The 11,028-nt window shown below is 47.2% G+C and overlaps 1 protein-coding gene across 1 annotated transcript in view; it reads left to right on the top strand.

Annotated features, from left to right (window-relative positions):
• The first annotated feature begins 733 nt into the window (after positions 1 to 733).
• The window catches only part of FHL1 (four and a half LIM domains 1), a 321,710-nt gene continuing 311,415 nt past the window's right edge, over positions 734 to 11,028 (top strand). The window contains exon 1 of the mRNA XM_086918670.1: positions 734 to 907. The gene's annotated coding sequence lies outside the window, so the exon portion shown is untranslated. The remainder of the gene's footprint in view (positions 908 to 11,028) is intronic.

Genomic DNA, 11,028 nt, shown 5'->3' with positions numbered 1-11,028 from the left:
CTCAGCCTCAGGTGACCAACTGCCACAACAGGGAATAGAGAGGTACAATCAACTAGAGAGACACCCTGGCATTCTATGATGTCATAAGTATAGAAGTATTGTCTAGCCAGAGAGGAACAGTGAAGATAGTGTTTACTACAATGGTGGTAATCTTGACTGGAGGGGTCTATAAAATATTCTGGTTACCCCGTACCAATTGTGTAGAGATTGTTTTGCATATTGATGATGTCATGCCTAGCAGTTATGACATTCATCATCCTCTGAAGTACAAGAAAACCAGAAGAACGTAAAAAAATAGAATGATGAGAAGTGCAGGCTTGCGCTTGCACCGTTGCAAATAAAAACCACTTTGGACCATACATGACAACACACCCGATTCAGGCGGTAGACTCCCGATTTAATAAAACAAAATAATGGTTTCATTGTGCATGTCTCCCGCCTAAAATGACTCCCTCCTCTTTTATTGCAAGTCAGTGAGCAAAATACATTTTGCGACATGTTCATCTTTTCTGCTTACAGTTGTTGGCATATATGCTTCCTTTGAGCTGCAGCACACAACCCATTCGTCTTGTCTACTGCATTGTAAAGGAGAGCTGAGGCTGGACCAGCAAGCCACCTTTATTGGGCCCCTTCTGCGGGGAGGAAGAGGCTGGCAGGGTAGCGCGCGCTGCTCTCCGCGCAGGTGTGGGAGGCGCGCGCTCAGCGCGCAGTGTGTACCGTTTCCTTTCTCTTCAGTATCACTCAGGCCCAGCCTCGGCGTCCGCGTGCGCACGCAGTGTCTCCGGGCGCGCGCACTCTTGTTTCCCTGGTCTTCCCTGCAGCTCATGGTCGCGCTCAGTGCATCCTCCTCCAGGGCAGCGGCAGCAGCGCTCGAGCGCCAGAGCCCGCTCCCCGGCTGCAGCATCAGGTAAGACGCTTCTCCTTCCTCTGCACGCTGGGGGCAGTCCACCTCCGCCATCCCCGGGGGCTCTGTAGACTACCTGGAACTTTGAGCAATATCACGAAAACTTCGGGCTCCTCGTTTCTAATACAGCGAGACTTTTCTTATGTGTGGTATATGGGGACACTACACACTCTCCTTCCCTGGTTCGCGCTGTATTGTTAAGAGCATTTTCTGTGATGGGTGAGAGTGACCGCTGTCGCCGAAGTCGGGCTCCTCTGCTGGTTTGCCCCTCAGCTCTAAAGGGAGGGGTTCGTAGTTCATAGATAACTTATATGGCGCGTCCGAACTTCATAATACCAATAATAAATAGCCATGCGTTTTCTGTAGCGCGTCATACCACGCGTCGGCCTTTCTAGGAGCTGTATATACCACGATACTACTATTTTCAGTAACATACAAAAAAAGGAGTTCCTACTATGTCCTTTCAAAGAGTTTCTCCTGTCAATGCAGGTCAATGTCAGAAGATCATATTGTGTGTTTTTAAATGTAAAGTTGATTGCTTTAACCCTAATTTCATGACATTTTTGGTAGAGGGCAGAACTTGTCTGTGCTGGGGACGGGGCGCTGGGACCCTACGCCGCAAAGGCGTAGAAGGTTGTTTTCCTCTCTGACTAAAACCGACCCCTTTCGAGCCCTCACTTGCCACACCTCTCCAGCGCACTGAATACACACGTAGTGCCCTTAGCAATGGCACACCTTTGTCATATGACTCTAACTTTATTCGGAGCTGCTGCCTCATTTTCACCCATGTTGAATATTAACCCGAATTTTCTTCCAGTATTCTGTAGCTCACAAACACAACAAACTTTGCAATAAAGCAGGTGGGTGTTGCACCAGGCAGGCAGGCTGTATATCTGCACAAGGGCGAACCTAGAGCAAGCTAATTTCACATGCTTTTGTCGAATTTACACAACGGGAAAAACTGCTCAAATGCTTATTACACAACTTTTCAAATGTGAAAAATGAACTTAGGTTAGAGCAAAATTGGTTTGTGCTACTCCTTATTATGGCGGTAGCAGCAATAGTGCAACATAAGTTTGCTTTTTTTGCAATGAAGGTTATTTCAAATGTAAAATGACTACTATTTATGTAGCAGGAGCATGCCATGTCCCTTAATTTGTTCCCTGTAAACTATGGGGTATATTTACAAGGGGATAGCGCCACCAGAATGATTTTTTTGTGACGTTCTGGTGGCGATATGTCCTTCTCTATATTTACGAAGCCGCGTTAAGCCACTTTTTGTGGCTTAGCTTTGCCTTGTAAATACCGCCCTTTTACATGCATCACTTTGCGTGAAAGGGGTGTTGCTGTGGGTGTTTCACCGCAACACCCATCGTTTTTTGACGCTGCCCCAGATTTACAAGCATGTATAAATTTGAAGCAGTGCCCAAAACTAACTCTATGCAAGAATGGCGCAATTAGGAGAAATACTTTTATTTCTCCTCGTTTTCACTTTTACTCTGCAGCACACATAGAATGAGCAAAACGCCATTAATGATTGATTTGTTGATGTGCAGGAAGGTGTACCTTCCTGCACATCAACAATCATTCCCTGCAACGCAGGCACCTTTCCACTATGGTGCGATGGTGCCTGCGTTGACGCTGGGCAGGTAATTTTAGCACCAGCGCTAGGGAAAACACAGGGGTGTGCTGTATTGTAAAAATGGTGCATCCCTTCGTTTTGGAAATGTAGGAGCGCAGCACTGTCAAATTTGGCAGAGCCCAGTGCTCGGACATTTCATTGTAAATATGCCCCTATATATCTTGACATGACAAAGAAATATGCCTGATACGGGTTGCAGATTGATTGACAATTATATTTCAAAACGAAAGTGAGAACCATATTCTGGGTAATATTACAAATAACTTTATATAGCGCTTCATACTTCGTTTCTAAGTGTTGTAAATATCAGGTGGGTCTGTTACTCAATTAAATCGTACTCACTTTACTGACCTTAGCAGGCTGGAAGGCTGAGTCGACCTAGCTAAAGTTTGAACGCATGACCTGCAGATCACTAGCTTTCTTAGTTGCGAGTATTTAACCCACTGAGACTTCCTGACTGAATTTTTTATCCTTATTATTCACAAGTGTCACAGTTCAACCATGTGAAAGCAGAGCTAGTATTATTAATTAGTGGAGGTAATTACGCAGAGGTGTAGATGGTATTCCTTATTATTAGAATAGTATCTTATGAGGGCCATTGCATTATCTCCTCATTGAGTAATTGAGTAAAAATAATAGTATGATGCAGCAGGTATGTCACATTAATTTTGATATCTCATTCATATTTGAGATTTTTCTGAATGCATCTGTATCTTTATTTTCATATCCAGAGAAGGCAAAGGTACTTTTTAAAATATTTCGCCATCTATCGTGTTTACTGGATAGTCTTAGAAAGCAGTATTGTTCACATGTCCAAGTTCGCCGCCATATTGCATGAGTGTCAAAAGTACAAATAATGTTTGGTTGCATTAAATGCATATGATCCTTGCAAAACTTCTGCGGTGCAAAACTGCTATGTAGTTTAGTGGCACTGCAAGATGCAAATGTCTTTGCGAGTCAGTGTCAACATATTACGTATGCGGTACAAAAGGGGGTGGTGATGGACGGAGCATCTGAACCAATCAAACACTCACACCCAGTCAACAGATCTGGGTTTAATCCATCAACGTTCTTAAGCCCACTCTGCCACCCCAGCTCAGACATGGCCATATGAAAATCAGTCTGACCCTGTGCCTCATGGAAACAGTCCAACTCGAACTGCCAAGCCATGCCTTCCCTGGACCGGAAACAAGCTTCCTAGGACCAGATTCTGGCATTACAGCAGTCTTCAGCCAGGCTTGCTTGAATCCAGTGGCAAAGTGAGCAAGGGACTCACATCTGAGCATACCCTGCCAAACTTCTGGCGAACAAAGCAGTACAAAAGGGGGTGGTGATGGACGGAGCATCTGAACCAATCAAACACTCACACCCAGTCAACAGATCTGGGTTTAATCCATCACCGTTCTTTAGCCCACCCTGCCACCCCAGTTCAGACATGACCATATGCAAATCAGTCTGACCCTGTGCCTCATGGGAACTGTCCTAGCTTCCTAGGGCCGGTTTGGCAGGGTATGCTCAGACGTGAGTCCCTTGCTCACTTTACCACTGGATTCAAGCAAGCCTGGCTGAAGAGGGCTGTAATGCCAGAAACCGGTCCTAGGAAGCTTGTTTCCGGTCCAGGGAAGGCATGGCTTGGCTGTTCGGGCCGGACTGTTCCCATGAGGCACAGGGTCAGACTGATTTGCATATGGCCATGTCTGAACTGGGGTGGCAGAGTGGGCTAAAGAACGGTGATGGATTAATCCCAGATCTGTTGACTGGGTGTGAGTGTTTGATTGGTTCAGATGCTCCGTCCATCACCACCCCCTTTTGTACAGCTTAAGTGTACGATGCTCGGGAGTTTCAGCCTCGGGCAAATAAACAAGCAGGCATCAAGCCTTTCTCTGCCAGGCAGTCTGCACTCAACGTTTATTGTTTATCTTTATTTGAGAATGTGCGCTTGGGGAATGTGCTTTGTGGTGCACCACCATGTTTACTAGCACAACACACATTCCATGTCACCAGATAAGTTCACATATTTTGTTTTCATTTCACTGGTCTAAATTCCATTCAGCCATGTGTGAAAAGGCGTTTTGCTAGCTGCAGTTGCGGCACTGGCTTTTTGAACATTAACTAATGTATGCCCAGTAGGAAAATACAAGGAACATTTTACAAGTTAACAAAAAAAATTAATAGAAAGGCACATGCAGCGTCAAACAGTTTCAAAATGCAAGCAACTCGATTTAGCTCGAAATGTCTTCATAGCAGATCTTTAGATGTTCAAAAACTCACATCCCAGAAAACAGACAGGCCAGGTGCAGAGCAATAAAACAAACCCCAGCCTGATGTATTGATGTAGACGAGAATATGTCAAAATAATATTTTATCAGATTCGAGTTCGACACAACGTAATTTAATGTGCAACAGCTGCTGAAAATGTAACATTCGCACCTGCACTTATCACAAACACGGGTGTGTGCACAACGTAATGATAAGGCCAAACAATTACAGAAATACTTCGACAGCTGTGCAAACGACGGTGCACAAATCAGCTATTGGGGTTGCATAGTGTCACATTAGGGAAAGGCGAATGCCAGTTAGATATGGAGAGATCTGTTTATGTTTCTAAATACCCTATGCTTGTGAGGAAAAGGCAGCATGGTTTTATTCCCTCAAAATTTACCGTAAGGTCGTACCGTACAATGGGGGTTGGGTCCTGGAATGGATTGCATGGGTGTCGTGCCCCACGTGTATGCAAAAAGAAAGGCATGCATAAAAAAGGGGGAATATAGTACTGGCGCACAAATAAGTGTATGCATGGCAGCATATTGTTTCTGACATGGCTCTTGACGTGTGGCACATTTTCCACATGACGCACACGGACATTTACAAATTGTTCTTTTGCCCCACCCGTGGACATGTCTAGAGGGGTTGGAGAGGGATGTCACCCTTATCCATTGTGTTTACGGACCCCTCCAAGGAATCAGGAGAAAAGCAGAACGGGCAGAAGAACCCGAAAATGGACCAACTCTCGACCCCATCCCATAGTAGATCGTGAAAAACAGCATAGAGCCAGTTTTTAGGAAAAGTAGGCTGGGACTGTAATATGTGTGTATATCATGTAACTAAGCCCTTCAGAAGCGTGGGGGGCGCGGGGAGTCATTATTCTACAGGCTCGTGTGTTGAGAGCCCGTGCTAATGCTTAACCTTTTGTTTATAGATTTTTATCAAGCACAGCTGTCCTGTTTATAAGATTAGATGGCAGCCGAAGCTGGGTGTGCGTTTTTTTCTCTTTTCTTGCAAGACATTTTTAAGCTTGGAACAGGTCCCTCGGCAGGTCTGATGACCCAGGCCCGCTCCAACTTCTGACTTACCTAGACGTGACTTAGAAAATCGTGATTTGCTGTCTTGGTTTCTAGGTCAACTGGTTTGAAGACTCCAGTAGGACAGCATCTTGTCAGGCACACCTACATAAACTGAGCGTCTTATGCATACATTCAAGTTCAAGTTAGGAATTTGTATAGCGCACTACTCACCCAGAGGGTCTCAACAATACAATACAATATGTTTTTATTGTTGAATTAATAAAAATCCTTACAATAAGAAAGGTAAGATTAACCAGGTTACATTATAAAAACAAGAAAATAACAATTTTAAAAAAGAGTTAAAAACTAAAGCTATATTCGAAACCCGCCCCCTCTTACAAGATAAGGATTTATAGAGTGGGCTGAGGGTCACTAGCAAAGAGGGTAGGGGCAAAGCAATATGTAAAATGATCATTGGGAGGCCTGTAGCTGCTTTCTAATTTCCATCATAAATTTGAGACCCCGACAGGTCAGGATCAGGTCAGGATCGGAGATGAACCTCCCAGCCAGAAAATAACGGCCTGGCGACATGTTCTTATATTCAGGTTGTTCAATATGTCCCGTATAAAGCGTCTTCTAGATACCATAACGGAGATTCAGTATGATATCCGCAGAGTCGACATTTTGGGCAATCATCTTGAGGTTTCCAGGAAGGTAGTAAATCCTTAGATTCATGAAGGCCCATACGGAGGTTGATAAGGTATTTTTTTAAATAGTGGCTAAAATGGGTTGCCAAATAGGCCTGAGGTTGTTGGAGTGAGTAAGAAGAAATGACTGACCAGGCATGACGTCGATGGGACAATGTTTGTTTGTCTTCTAGAACAGACTTCCTTTTGGCAATAGAATTTACTATTTTGCAGAAACTGGCTTGATCAACTTTTTTATTCCATGTAACTGGCAAATCGAAGTCCACAAGACATTTCTCCAAATGAATGGCCCAGGGCTGAGTGGGATCTGTATTGATTGCTTGCCAAAAAGATTATTTAGAGTGTCTGGGTCGGCGGCACGAAGTTTGTGGCAAAATTTAACAAATGTTAACTTGGCCCTGAAATTTTGATTTTGAAGCCCAAATTCTAATCTCACCTGCGCTGGTGAGGAGCATTTAGGCAGTTTGAATACTTCTTTATAAATTTTGTTTTGTAGAGTATTTAGTAGACCGGCCTCCCCTCCAAGCCATGTTACCAGCCCATACGATAATGTGGGTAAAACCTGAGCGGCCATTACTTTTAAAAGATGGGTATAATTTGGACCATCCAGTTTTTGTAAGAGACGCCTGTATCCGTAGATTAACGTCTGGGACTTAGCTTTTAACACCGCAGAGTGTTGTTTTTTTTAAATTATCTTTGCCGATGGTGACCCCCAGATACCGATAGTGCAGCTGTTCCCCCTATTGCAAGGTGGTTACATGTCCAATTGTATTTGATTGATTTTCGCTCTACAAGACGTATTACTTTTGTCTTGTCTCTATTAAGTTCCAGATGTTCTTCCTCTAAGTAGAGTTGTAGAGCATTTATCAGCCTTTGCAGCCCGATTGGCGGTTGCAAGGTTGTCGTCGAGGCTGGTCGTGATTCTGATGGTGTTCTTATGGACGATGGCGATGCCTCCTCCTGTTTGGTTGGTGCGGTCCTTTCGGATGATCTTGTAAGCGTCCGGGATGGCTATGGCGATGTCGGGCGCTGAAGAGGCATTCATCCAGGTTTCTGTGAGGAAGGTGATGTCCGGTGAGGCAGTGTCGAGTAGGTCCCAGAGTTCAGTGGCGTGTTTGTGGATCGAGCGGGTGTTTAACAGGATGCACTTCAGGTGGTTAGGGTCTGAGCTGTGTTTGGAGTTAGTGGATGTGGTGGGGGTCTTGATGCAGGTGAACTTGCAGGAGTGGCAGGCGAAGGGACCGTGGGTACGTCCTGGGGCCGCTTCGTAGCATTGTGATGTGCGTCCGGTGTTAAGGGCTAGGAGGGTGGCGGCGTCATACGTTATGCGGGATGAGTGCGGTTTGCGGGGGACAGGGGGTCTGGCGCTGGGCGCGGTCCAGGCGCGGACGGGCGTAGACGGGCTTACCTTTGGCGCCCCTTCGGCGCGCATGGGGCGCAACCGCTGCGCGTGAACGCTGCGCGCAAATGCATCTGTCATGTATGGATGGTGGAGGGGGCGGGGGCGAGGGAGGCGCAGCTGGGAGGCGGGTGCGTGGTGGATATCCGGCCAGGGGGGCACAACAACAACAAGAAAATGGCTGCGAGCCAAGAACCGAAACAGGATAGGGTATGGACACAGTGGGCACGCTGCAAATGCCAGTGGCACCGGCACAATCAGGGACAGACGATTTAAACAGGCAGCAATGCACAGTATTAAAGAATCAATTCAAGGCGGCCTTCACAGGATGTGTGTTCAAGGAATTCATGATGGCATTAAATGGCTTTAGTAGGTCTCGCCTAGCGTTGCAGCGCGCATGCGCTGTTCGCGTTGCGAGGCATGCAGTATACAGGTCTCGTATAAATACGAGTCCTATTGCATTTCCAAATGCTTGTTTTGTCATAGGATTGGCTGGGTGATCTGTCCATAAAACATGTGCAACAGTGACAACTCTCCACCGTCATTTAGAAGAGCATCACTTCCTGTACTTGACAGCTGGTGGGTGCACGGAGCACAGACAAACAAGGACGCGCAGGGTCAGCCAGTCTTTAGCCAGCTGAGAGTTGCTGCTGACCCCATAGGAGTCCCGCCGCTCGTCTGTGCATGTTTCCATTTAAAGTTCCTTTTGTGCTTTTTAAAAGCCAACGTGATGTTAACTGTAAACATCTTAAAAAGCCATTGTGCATTTACTGATGGGCTAAAGCATGTGTGCGCGGCTTCCCCGGGGGTGTTTCACACTTTGATGATGTACTGGAAACTGATCCTCCTTGCCTCTGCTTGAGGTGCTGCACTCCCCGGGACACACCTCTTCTACTGGGGTTGTAATAAGACTGCTGCCCTGCAGACTTTACAAACCTCTGACTTTTGGTTGCTGTAGGGGACCTGCGTTTGATTGTGTGGTCTCTCCTTCACTGAGGTGTCCTAACTGGGAGGGGAACACATTGCATCAAACTACCCCCCCCCCCATCCCTCCTCATCCCTCCCCCTAAACCTTCTCCCCCGAAGGAGAAACAATGGCAACGGGGAGGAGTACAACCTAACTTGCAGCAACCTGTGTACACAAGTAGGTGCGGTTAGAAGAAAATTCAATGAAGAACTCCTTGTTTTAAGTAAGTTACCAGCTAACATTTAGGGGTAGATTCCGATTCGGGAAAAACCGCTCCGAATAGCCGTTCAGAGCGTTTTTCCCATACGAATCGTACCCTGCATCGTCCCCCGTATGTACGACGAAGTATGATTCGTACCTAGAGCGGTACTCCGTACGAGTCATACAAGACACCATATGACTCTAACCTCCGTACGATTCTCCCTCGGAACCCGCTGTACGCGACATCTGTACGGTTCGCGGCTGGTTTTTATGACCCAGCAAGTACGATACGTGTCGGGTACGCACCGTGCGACCCTTTTTCTACGGGAGCTGAAAACAGCCGTAAAAGCAGAGTTCACGCCGAAACAGGTACGGAACGGCCCCCCGGGTACGGTGCATTACCCCCCATGATCGCAGGGGTACACACCGTACCCCTACGATCATGGGTGTACGAGCCGTACCCCCATTGTACGATCGGTGTACGAGCCGTACCCCATGTACGATAGGGGTATGGCTCGTACACTGATTGTACAATGGGGGTATGGCTCGTACACCCCATGATCGCAGGGGTACGGTGCGTACCCCTGCGATCATGAGGTGTACGGACCGTACGGTGTGTATGTGTTTGTGTGCTTTTCCGTACGACTCGCCCTTACCTGACGTGAACCGTACGAATCGTGTCCTCATACCCCGGTCCGGATCGTACTCGTCGGGTCGTACGGCATGTGTACGAGTCGTACAGTATGTGTACGAGTCGTACGGTTCACGGTTTCAGCCTTGCAATACTTACGGATCGCGACGATTCGGACGGATTCATGGAATACGGATCGTACTTTGCGACTCGGACGGACGAGTACGATTCGTACGGAGAGGGCTCCGGATACAAATTGTACGGACGTGTTTTTTCCCGAATCGGAATCGACCCCAAAATGTAGATTCCGGTTTAAATTCTCCCTATAATTCAACTGTTTGTGCCGGGAAGCCTTATGCCTTTGTGGCCTTGTCCGTTCCGTGCTCAATTTGTTTTTGTTCCGCTCGCCGTGCGAGAACTCTCCATGTATTGCAATTTTTCTAACTGTTAGCCCTTCCTAACCCACCCCATACACTTAGGCTTAGTAGTCATGTCATGCCACCATGTGACTGCGTAGCAACACAAACCTTGTTGCCTGTAGGAAGGGGGAGTCTCTAGTTGGCGCAGTGCAGCATTAGCGACAAGCAGGGACTCTCTCTTCCTCGTCAGGACTGAGGGCTACCTTCAAGACAACCTCTGCTTACCCTCTAGGTAGTGTGGCTTAAGCAGTCTCAGGCTAATCTCTGGGGCACATAGGGTTAAACATTTGCAATATTACACCATCACAACCAACCCACCACACAATGACACCAAACTGTATTTGTAAAAATATATATTCTTTATATAAATTTCAAGCAGGCTTGTAAATACAGTTGTCAAACTTTCAATAGCGGTTCCAGTTTACTTAGTTTCAAGTTGCCACAGTTCTTTCTTAGCAATAAGCAATCTTTTGGGTCTTCTGCCCAGGTTCAGCAAGGTTCAGTGTCTTGTAGCGCCTCAATGCGCGTTCCGCTGTCTCCGCTCGCTTCAGAGAGGAGATCGGGCCCGGCCGGCCAAAGCTCACGCTTCCCGCGTGGGCCTCGAGGACCAGGAGCAGTGCGAGCCTCGGTTTCAGAGGCGGCTCGCGTTGGGAAGCGTACAGCGCGGTGCGAGCTCGGGTTGCAGGACGCTCGCACCGTGAGGACAAAAGCACAGTACCTTTCAAATTCTTGTGGAGCGGTCGGCTTCGAGGGGAGCTGTCCCATGTCGCGTTGCTTCTCCGGGGTCGATGCGCGCTGCGGCTCTCAGCCGGGCAGGTCACGGGTCACCCGGGGCGGCGGTGCTTGGTGGCGGCAGGGTCCTTCCTTTGGCGTT

The sequence above is a fragment of the Lissotriton vulgaris genome, chromosome 4_1, assembly GCF_964263255.1.
Source record: "Lissotriton vulgaris chromosome 4_1, aLisVul1.2, whole genome shotgun sequence".
In the NCBI taxonomy this organism is placed as follows: domain Eukaryota; kingdom Metazoa; phylum Chordata; class Amphibia; order Caudata; family Salamandridae; genus Lissotriton; species Lissotriton vulgaris.
Note: the sequence above shows the minus strand (reverse complement) of the source record. Positions and strands in the feature narration are given on the sequence as shown.